We start from the raw sequence: 10,158 nt of genomic DNA on the forward strand, positions 1-10,158 counted from the left end.
GGCCCTGGCGGCCGCGGTCAGAGGAGCGATCGGGCTGACGCTGGATGGTGCCGCTAGTTGACGCAGAGCCGCCGCCACCCCCACTGGAGCTGCCGGAGCCAGACGAGCCGCCGTGGGTGGCGACTGAAGCGGCCGCGGGTCTGCACCACCACCCACCCCTCCGTCCCAGCAGCCCTGGATGGGCTATTTCGCTCCGTGGGGCGCCCCCTTTCCGCCAGCCGGCCGCGCCCCGTGGGTTCCCCCGAACGCTGCGGGTGTGCTCGGCCCACGTCCCGGGGTGCTGCACCACGCCTACCCCATGATCTACGGCGCTCCGCCGCCACTGTACGGCGCCCCAGCGCCGACGTACGGCGCCCCACCTCCACCGCCTTCATGGGACAATGCCCACATGCTCAACGCCGCCATGACCAACATGTCGCTCCAGGCGCCGCGGGCTGGCGAGTGGTACCTCGACACCGGTGCATCAAGCCACATCACCAACGACGCAGGTAACTTGAGCTCGTCTTGTTTTTCTTCAAAGTATCCTTCCATCTTAGTTGGTGACGGCTCCTACATGCCCGTTCTTGCCACCGGTTCCACCTCTCTCCCACCCCGCCCCTTCTCCCTCAACCACGTTCTTTTTGCACCTTCAGTTGTCAAAAACTTGCTCTCTGTTCGCCAATTCACTACTAACAATTCTGTTTCCGTGGAATTTGACCCGTTTGGCTTTCTTGTGAAGGATCTGGCCAGCAGGGCCCCTCTCATGAGGTCAAAGAGCTCCACCGGGCTGTACCCGTTCTTTGGCGAGTCTCCAACAACTCTCTCCGTGGACGTAGGTGATCTGTGGCACCGGCGTTTAGGGCACCCAAGCCGTGCCTCTTTATCTAGATTGTCTCCTTTTCTTTCCTCATGTAATAAAATCCCCCCCCCCCTCTTCTGCCACATGTGAGGCGTGCCAACTTGGACGGCAGCCACGGCTTCCCTTCCCCTCCTCTAGCACTTTTACTACATCCCCTATCCAGCTTATTCACTGCGATTTATGGACATCGTCCGTCTCTAGTTGCTCCGGTTATGCATATTATTTAATAATCATTGATGATTTTAGTCACTACTCACAGAGTTTTCCCTTGCGTCACAAAGCTGAGGCGGCCGATATTCTCATACGTTTTTATGCCTACGCTCTCACCCAATTTCACCTATGTATTCAGTGCCTCCAATGTGACAACGGTGGCGAGTTTCTCAACACTCGTCTTCGCTCCTTCCTCTCTGAGAACGACATCTCTCTCCGCCTCTCTTGCACTCATACCTCACCACAAAACGGCAAGGTAGAGCGCGCCATTCGCAGCACCAATGACATCATGCGCACCCTCTTGCAACTAGCACATATGCCACCAGAATTCTGGGTCGAAAGCTTGAGCACTGCCACTCATCTCCTCAACCTCCGACCCTCTCGCGCCATCACCAACAACACACCATACTACATGCTCCACGGCGTTGCACCCACCTACGACCACCTCCGCACCTTCAGCTGCCTTTGCTACCCTAACCTATACACCACCACTCCCAACAAGCTCGCCCCTAGGTCCCGTCGTTGCATACTCCTCGGCCTCCCCCGCGAGCACAAAGGCTATCGCTGCCTCGATCTAGCCACCCACAAAGTCATCACGTCGCGCCATGTCATTTTTGATGAAAACCAATTTCCCTACACACCGGCTACAACCCCCCACGTACCACAGAAAATCCCATGCAGATCCCACCTACCTCGTACGCTCCAGCCGCGCCAACCTCGGGATCGCCACCCGACCTGCCAACCAATCCGATCGTCCCCGGATCCCATGCAGATCGCGCCCGCTCCGCGCCCTCATCCCAACAACCTGGCCCCACCTCGAATCCCGCGTCCCCGGATCCCGCGCCCACCATCCCGACCTCCTCTCGGTCCCACCCTGACCCCACGCTGCCCGCCACTCCGCGCTCGCCCCGCACGACCCTGTCGCCCACTTCCAGCACCAGCTACAGTCCCACCCAATCCCGCGTCGCCCCCTGGCCGTCCCCTTCCTCCCCGCGCCGTGCCCATCATGCCATGCCGCGACGCTCACGCCATGCAAACCAGGGCCAAATCCGGCTTTCTCCAACCCAAAACCCTCTTCTCCCCCAGCGCTCTTGCAGCATTCACCACCACTCCAATCTCGCCCATTCCCGCCACCTATAAACAGGCCCTCCAAGACCCAAACTGGCGTCGTGCCATGCAAGATGAATTTGATGCTTTGTTGCAAAACAACACGTGGTCTCTTGTTCCTCGTCCTGCAGGTGTCAACACGGTGACCGGCAAATGGATCTTCCGCCACAAACTTCATCCCGACAGCAGCTTGGCGCAGTACAAGCCCAGATGGGTCCTTCGTGGCTTCACTCAACAACACAGGGTTGATTTCGACGAGACCTTCAGCCCGGTGGTGAAGCCGGCGACTATCCGCATGGTGCTCAGCCTCGCCGCCTCGTCGGGGTGGCCGATCCACCAACTGGACGTGAAAAATGCGTTCCTCCACGGCCACCTCGACACGATCGTCTACAGTCAACAACCCTTCGGCTCATCGACTCGCGCCACCCCACGCATGTTTGCCAGCTTCATCGCTCCCTCTACGGCCTGCGACAGGCATTGCGGGTGTGGTTTCTGCGCTTCACCGCCTACCTGCTCTCGCTCGGCTTCATCGCGTCCAAGTGCGACACCTCGCTGTTCATCCTCCGCCGCAGCTCCTCCACTGCCTATCTGCTGTTGTACGTGGATGACATCTTCCTCACCGCCAGCTCTGCTGCTCTGCTCCGCTCCATCATCGACGCGCTCCACCGCGAGTTCGCCATGTGCGACCTCGGCGAGCTTCATCATTTCCTCGGTATCAACATCCACCGCACCGACGACGGGCTCTTCCTCTCCCAACACCAGTATGCGCTCGAAATCCTCGAGCGCGCCGCCATGAGCAACTGTCGCCCGATCGCCACGCCCGCTGACACCAAACGCAAGCTCTCTGCTCAGGCCGGACCGCCCGTCTCCGACCCCTCTCTCTACTGCAGTCTCGCCGGCGCGCTACCATACCTCACCTTGACTCGCCCCGACATCGCCTATGCAGTGCAGCAACTGTGCCTCTTCATGCATGACCCGCGCGAGAGTCATTTCACCTACCTCAAGCGCGTCCTGCGCTATGTCCGCGGGACTGCCATCTCGGTCTGCGCCTCCGGCGATCCCGCAACACCAACCTGGTCGCCTACCCCGACGCGGATTGGGCGGGTTGCCACGACATGCGCCGCTCTACATCGGGCTTCTGCGTCTTCCTCGGCGACAACCTCGTCTCCTGGTCCTCGAAGCGCCAGCACACCGTCTCGCGCTCCAGCACGGAGGCGGAGTACCGCGCCGTCGCTCACGCCATCGCCGACACCTGCTGGCTGTGGCAACTACTCCACGAGCTACATCGACCACCCAGCAATGCGACGATCGTCTACTGCGACAACATCAGCGCCACGTACCTCTCCTCCAACCAAGTTCAGCACCAGCGCACGAAACATGTGGAGATCGACCTCCATTTTGTTCGCGAGCACGTCTCCTTCGGGGACGTGCGCGTTCTCCATGTGCCATCCTCGTCCCAGTTCGCCGACGTCTTCACAAAAGGGCTGCCGACCACCGTCTTCAGCGAGTTCCGGTCCAGCCTCAACATCGTCAAAGACCCTGTTGCGACTGCGGGGGGCTGTTGGAAAACGGCTAGTGCGGACTCAGCCCACGCCGTGCCACCCACGCGCCCCACGCGCTGATCGTGCCCTCCTCCGCTCCTGGCGCAGCTCAGCGCACGGCTCTCCTGGAGACTAGCTCCATTCTGTTGTAACAGATCGCTGCGCACTCATGTGCTCTGTATGTGTATATAAAAGGCCATGCCTTCCATTGTAATAAACATCCAGCGATTCATATCATTCTTCTCCTGGTACTCATGCATTTATCATTGAGGACTGGGCTCAATGTGTAATCGAGATTAAAAATCCTAGTACTCATACTTAAAAGGCTATATGCATGCCTATTTGGTGCAGAGGTTGGGGAAGTGAAATTCTCCCCCAATTTTTAGACCATCATCACATCCTACAGATACTACTCCACGCACCCCTCGGCTGCCCCTGCCCAGGGCGACGCGAGGGCGGCTTCCTCACTAGCAGCCGCCGCTGTCATCCCTCTCTCCCCACCAGCCACCACCTGAAGACGCCGCCGGGCGAAGCCTGTGTGGCTGAGGGCGGCGGCGGGGCCCATCTCTCGCGGTTGGGCGACAGGACTTGATGGCGGCCGGCAGCGTCCTGGTCCGATGCGCATCTGGGTATACGGCAGCGGGACTCGGCGAGCGATGGTCGCCGGGGGAGGTCAAGGTCCAACTTGTGGCGGCGCTCTCCGGCCAAATCGAGGAGATTCGGTGCTTGAGGCCATGACCAGGATGGGGTCGCTGGCCTCGGCCAGATCTGGTTGTGGCTGGTGGCTGGACGTGTCCATGATGTCCGATGGTTGGCCACTGGCCATGGTCACCGGGTTGTGGACGGCGCGGTGGCGGGTGCAGCACGTCGACAACTGGGCTGATCTTGACGGGTTCTTCTGATCATGCCGGGATTCAACCCTTGTCTTGGTCCTTGATACCGCAGGCAACTCCGGCGGAAACCCTAGATCTCATTGGGATCGAGCGATGGCGGTGCTTTTGCGTCATAGTCCCTCTTAGGGCATCATGTCTGGAGTTTGCTTCGGTTGAAGGGAATAGCGACGCCAGCAACGCACGGCCTGGTGGCACGGCTGCCGATTAAAATCGCGCCGGCTACGGTCATGGCAGGCGATGGCGGCGTCTCAGATGTCGTTTCCTTGTTGAGGCATTGTTGTTGCAGCTTGCGTCATCATGCTCGGGATGCTTCGGGGGAAACCCTAGATCTGGGTCTCCTGGATCGGATGAGGCCGGCACCTTTGATGTCGTTCTCCCTCCTGGGGGCATCGTTTTGGAGCAAGTGCTGGCTGGAGGGGACTAGAGGAGGAGCAGCGTTACATCTACCGCAAGGTCGACGACGGATCTCAGTGGCATGGCACTACAGAGTTTTGGTGACGGGCACGTGTGGATGGATACGTGCAAGATGGTGGTGTTGTCTGGCGCCATGGTGGCGTTGACGGCAGGCCTAGCAAGGTCGATGCGTCAGTGTCTGCTCTGGAGATGGACTAGTGGAAGACGGCGATGGCGGCCTCCGTGAGTGTGGCGGACCGGTGTATGCCCCAGCAACGTTGCTTGGTTGAGGCCTCTGGTTTTTGAAATTAGGATTTGGTGTGATGTTTGTTTGCTATTAGGCTCGGACTATCGGCACCCCTTCATCTAGTGGATAGGAGTAGCGACAAATATTGCTAAGATGGTGGCTTCAAACTACCTGATGTATTACTTTATTAGGTCTTTATGAATAATTAATAAAATGGTTGCATGCATCGCCAGATGCAGAGACCGAGGGTCATCCTTTTTTCTATTTGTTTTAGAAAAATACAAAACAAATAGAAATGCAATCCTGTGAAAAAACCGATTTGGCATAAATCCAAATATATCTCTTAGGAAAGAGTTTTAGTCTAGTGGCTTGAGTTAATAAGCAACAGTGTTTTTGCACAAATTATGAACCTATCCAACGGCCATGCTCAAGGATCTAAGCACGAGTAAATTATGACTGTCTGTACCAAATATTGTCCAAGCTTACAGAAAGGCTATAGCTAGGTTCCATGATGCCCCTATAAATAAACGGCCTCTATCCTGTTTGTCCTATATATAGTTACAGACAAAGGAAAGCAAATATCCACGTGATAACTCAACCATGTAAAAAAGATAGAAACATATTGTTATCCACTATAAGTGCATCATTAGCATTTTAAAAAACTGTTGTGCAATGCTCATATACCGTTAAAGCACCAATTCCGGGGGGGGAAGAGCCACATTCCATCTTCTCCGAAGTAACAACACTCACGAAATCTTGTCGGGCTAGCATTGTGAGTTTTCATATTGAAGACCTCGCCTGATTCGAGAAGATAAATGGCATCCTCTTCGATATCTCCACAAGGTGCATAAACAAATTTGGAGTAGTCTGCGCTGATGAAGAGTGCTCGACCGCCTCCAAGGCCATTAGCCATTGGTACCCATTTGCGTGTGTTAACATCGGCCATAAATACATCAACCTGGCGAGTGGACATGGTATAATCCGGAAGTATACGCGTGTGTCTTCACCATGAACAGCTCCTCACATGACTGGACTAGGTGCCAACTATTGATTTCATTAATGTGGTCATAATATGTGCAGTTCAGATAATTGTGGTTCTTTTCACCATCATCATCATCATTTGCCATTGTTGGCTGGTCTTGATCAAAATCATCGACGACCCCATAACCAGCCCCAGTTTTCACATCCACCGCCACCTCCAACTTCTTGTCTTCCCCATCGTCCTCATCATCTGCAGCCACGTCAACAGCTACGCCATCTTGCTCCTCCCCCACAACATCGTCATCGTCATCATCACTGTCTCTATCATCGTCATCAAAATCAGACGCCGGCCACCAATCATAATCAAAGTAATCGAGTGGTTCACACGCCTTCCAATGGTAACCATGGGCCTCCCATCCTCATCCAATCCTAGATCAAAGGGGATGAGGTCCTCAGCCTTAGTGATGCCATAGAGTTTGTCTCCAGAGAAGGCAATGTCAACTATATAAATATATGGTTCTGCTTGTGGTTCTGGCAGCCACACACCCTTTCCTGGTAGAATTACGATTAGCGGATGATTCTTGTTGGTGGTGGTGACCACGATGAAGTCACGGGCAGTAGACCGCATCCGAAACTTGAGGACGTGGTAGGCACGGTGGAGGACTGCGTCAAGCTCGGTGAGAGGCACATACTCGAGAGAGAAAATATTGTGCAAGACATAGTTGTCGAAGCAATAAGATTGTACTTCATCTTCCGGGATGTAGATGAGGTTCTGCTGGTAGATGCCAAGGAGTAGCCACTCGTCAGAGGAGCCACGGCATCGCGCATTGTCAGGGACAGAACCGGGGGCGTTTCCATCTGCTGCCATCGATGGGAGTGATGAATTCGCCATCAGGGAAGACGATCCATGGTAGCTGGGCCGCCTGGGGGGCCATGGCGTCGCACCGCGGCGTGCCATGAACGGCACACGGCGCGGGCGCGGGCGCGGTCGCCTGGGTCAAGGAGGTTGGCGACGACAAGGTCCAGGAGATCTGCAGGGAGGTCGGCCCAGGATGCCGCCATGAGAACCGATAGGTTCTTCGATCGATCGGAATTGGTAATTTCGAAAGAGGCGGAGTATGCATATATTGTCGGGTGTAGTCTTGCACCGCTACGTACGTACGTGCAGAGACGGAGGCATGCACGTCGCCAGCCGGCAATTTCTTGTAAGCACTACGTACTACTCCAGTTCGCATTGGATGCATGCATGATTTGTTGACGTACATACGTCACGGAGAGCAAGAGATGGAGTCCTCGGTTATACATTGATGCTTGTATGCCGTACTTACGTGCATGACAAGGAGTTCAAAACTTCAAACGTGTACGCGTAGGTAGTATTTGGTCGCCTTGGCCAGCAAGAAGATCGACGAATCAGCCGGCAATTTCTTGCAGAGACGGAGGCATGCACGTGAAGAAATCATGCTCGTTTTGAGCGTTAGGCTTGCTTGTCCAACGCTGAGGCCATCAGCGATCGTCAGTCACTGGCGTGCGGGCCCAACTTGTTCGTCTGGTCAGAATTGCGTGACTAGGAAAGAAAAGAAAACTTTTATTTGGAAGTTACATATGATGAACGAACCTTATTCTGATCTTGTACTTTGACAAATTAATTAACTTATTACTAGCTTAAATACCAAAGTGGTGTACTTATGTCTTTATTATGTTGTCTGGCTGGAAAGGGTGATTCCTATTGTTGAGCTCGCAAATATTTGAAAAGAAAATTATAGTGGATTAGTTGAATGCCCGCGTGTTGCCACAGATTAACGAAAAAGTTCGATGATCAAATAATTGTTCTAATTCAGAAATATGTGTTGAAGATGATGATACGTGGTTTTCATTTACACTTCTGCTTCGGTAGACCCCCACTAAACACAAGGACGGCTCAGATTAGCCCATACCTCTTCATAGGAAGGGGCATGATAGTCATATTTATAAATTCTTCGCCGTACATATACGCTAAACATTTTTTTTAGTCCATGAATGAACGCGCACATCCTCCCGCGCTGGACCGGCCCATGCATCATGTTTTTTTATTTTCTAAAACAGAAAAAATAAGTATGTGCCGCAGAGGATTCAAACCACACTCCTGCAGTAATTAGCACAGGCGCAATAACCAACTGGGCAACGGAACAGCTTGTGGTAGATATATTGTTTTGACTAAAAATAGAACACAGGAAAAGCGCACTATAGCCTGTTTGGTTTTCTTTTCCTCTTTATTTTTCCTTTTCTTTATTTGTTTCCCTTTTCTTTCTTAAATGCGTAAAGATATTTAAATTCGTGAATTTTTCTTCAAAGTGGGTGAACTTTTTTCTCCAAAAATGGTGAAGTTTTTTTCCCAAATTCCTGAACTATTTCTCAAATCAGTGATTTTTTTAAAAAAATATTGAAATTTTTGTAAAAATGATGAATTTGATTTTAAAAATCAATGAACTTTTTTTCAAAATCGATAAACTTTTTTTTCCTAATTTGTGAACTTTTCCGAAAATTGATGAAGTCTTGTTTTACTTTTTCTGATCAATGAGCTTTCTTAAAATCCAGTGAACTTTTTAAATTTTTTGTGAACTTTCTTGAATTCCTAATTATTTATTTTAAAAATTATCTAAAGGTCAATAATCAAGTTGTAATTAAACTCCATCCTCTTTCTTAATGAGTGTTCTTTGAAATTCATCTTGGATGCTTGGCATGGTGATACTAGTGTGTGGAACAAATTCGAGTCCATTTTATTGATGTGAAAAAGTGCATCCAACCAGCCTACCCGAACCATCACCTTTGAACATGATATGCTTCTTGCCATGCACGAAATGACACCAACACTTGTCAGTGTGTGGCCATGCTCATGGTTGGCCTTCATGCAAAATTTGAAGGAATTCGGACACCTAACACACATTGTGTCACGTTCGGTTAGTGTTTTAGGATTTTTTTTCACAGGAAAACCTTAGTAAATGCATAAAAAGTCAGAACTCAATGAAATTTATCATGGATGCTTTGCATGGTGATGTTAGTGTTTCGAAAAAAATTGGTTTCATTTTATTGGTGTGAAATAAAAGTTCAACCAGACTTGCCCTACCGGCCTACTCAAACCACCACCTTTGAACATGGTGTGCTTCTTGCCATGCATGAAATAACACCAATTTTTGCCAGCATGTGAGCATGCTCATGGCAGGCCTCCATCAAAAATTTGAAGAAATTTGGACACCGAACGCTCGTTGCGTCACGTTCGGCTAGTGTTTTAGGGTTTTTTTCACTAGGAAAACCCTAGAAAATGTATAAAATGTCAGAATTCAATGAAACTTATCATGGATGCTTGACATGGTGATACTAGTGTGTGGAAAAAAATTGGGTCAATTTTATTGATGTGGGCATTTTTTGAAAGAAAAAGAATGAAGAACGAAAAACGAAAAACAACAAGAATGAAAAGAAACAAAAAAGAACAGTAAACCGGTCGTTGAATGATTTAGTTTCATTTTCCTTTTTCTATTTAATAGATGCTCAGAAATTTTAAAAGTGTCCGATTCTTTTATGTGAGCATATTCCTATTTAAACAAACAATAAACAAACATTTTTGTTTAAACGAACAATTTTTCTATTTAATAGATGTTCAGAAATTTAATCATATTGATGTGAGCATTTTCTATTTAAACAAACAATTTTTTGACATATCTGTAAAATTCTCTTGAAATGCGAATATCTGTACTTTATGAACAAAAATTTAAAAAGCGATTTTTAAAATTAAAAAAATAAGTGTGAGAATTTTTAGAGAATAAAAAAGAAACAAAAATGAAAAAAGACAAATAGAAAAAACGAAAAAGAAATAGTAATAACAGTACCGATTCAACAATGGGCCGGCCCAGCCGCGAACTGAAGTAGAAGAAAATAAAAAAAAAAGTAAAAACAGCCAAACATTAGGTTGTT

The sequence above is a fragment of the Triticum aestivum genome, chromosome 5D, assembly GCF_018294505.1.
Source record: "Triticum aestivum cultivar Chinese Spring chromosome 5D, IWGSC CS RefSeq v2.1, whole genome shotgun sequence".
Lineage (NCBI taxonomy): Eukaryota > Viridiplantae > Streptophyta > Magnoliopsida > Poales > Poaceae > Triticum > Triticum aestivum.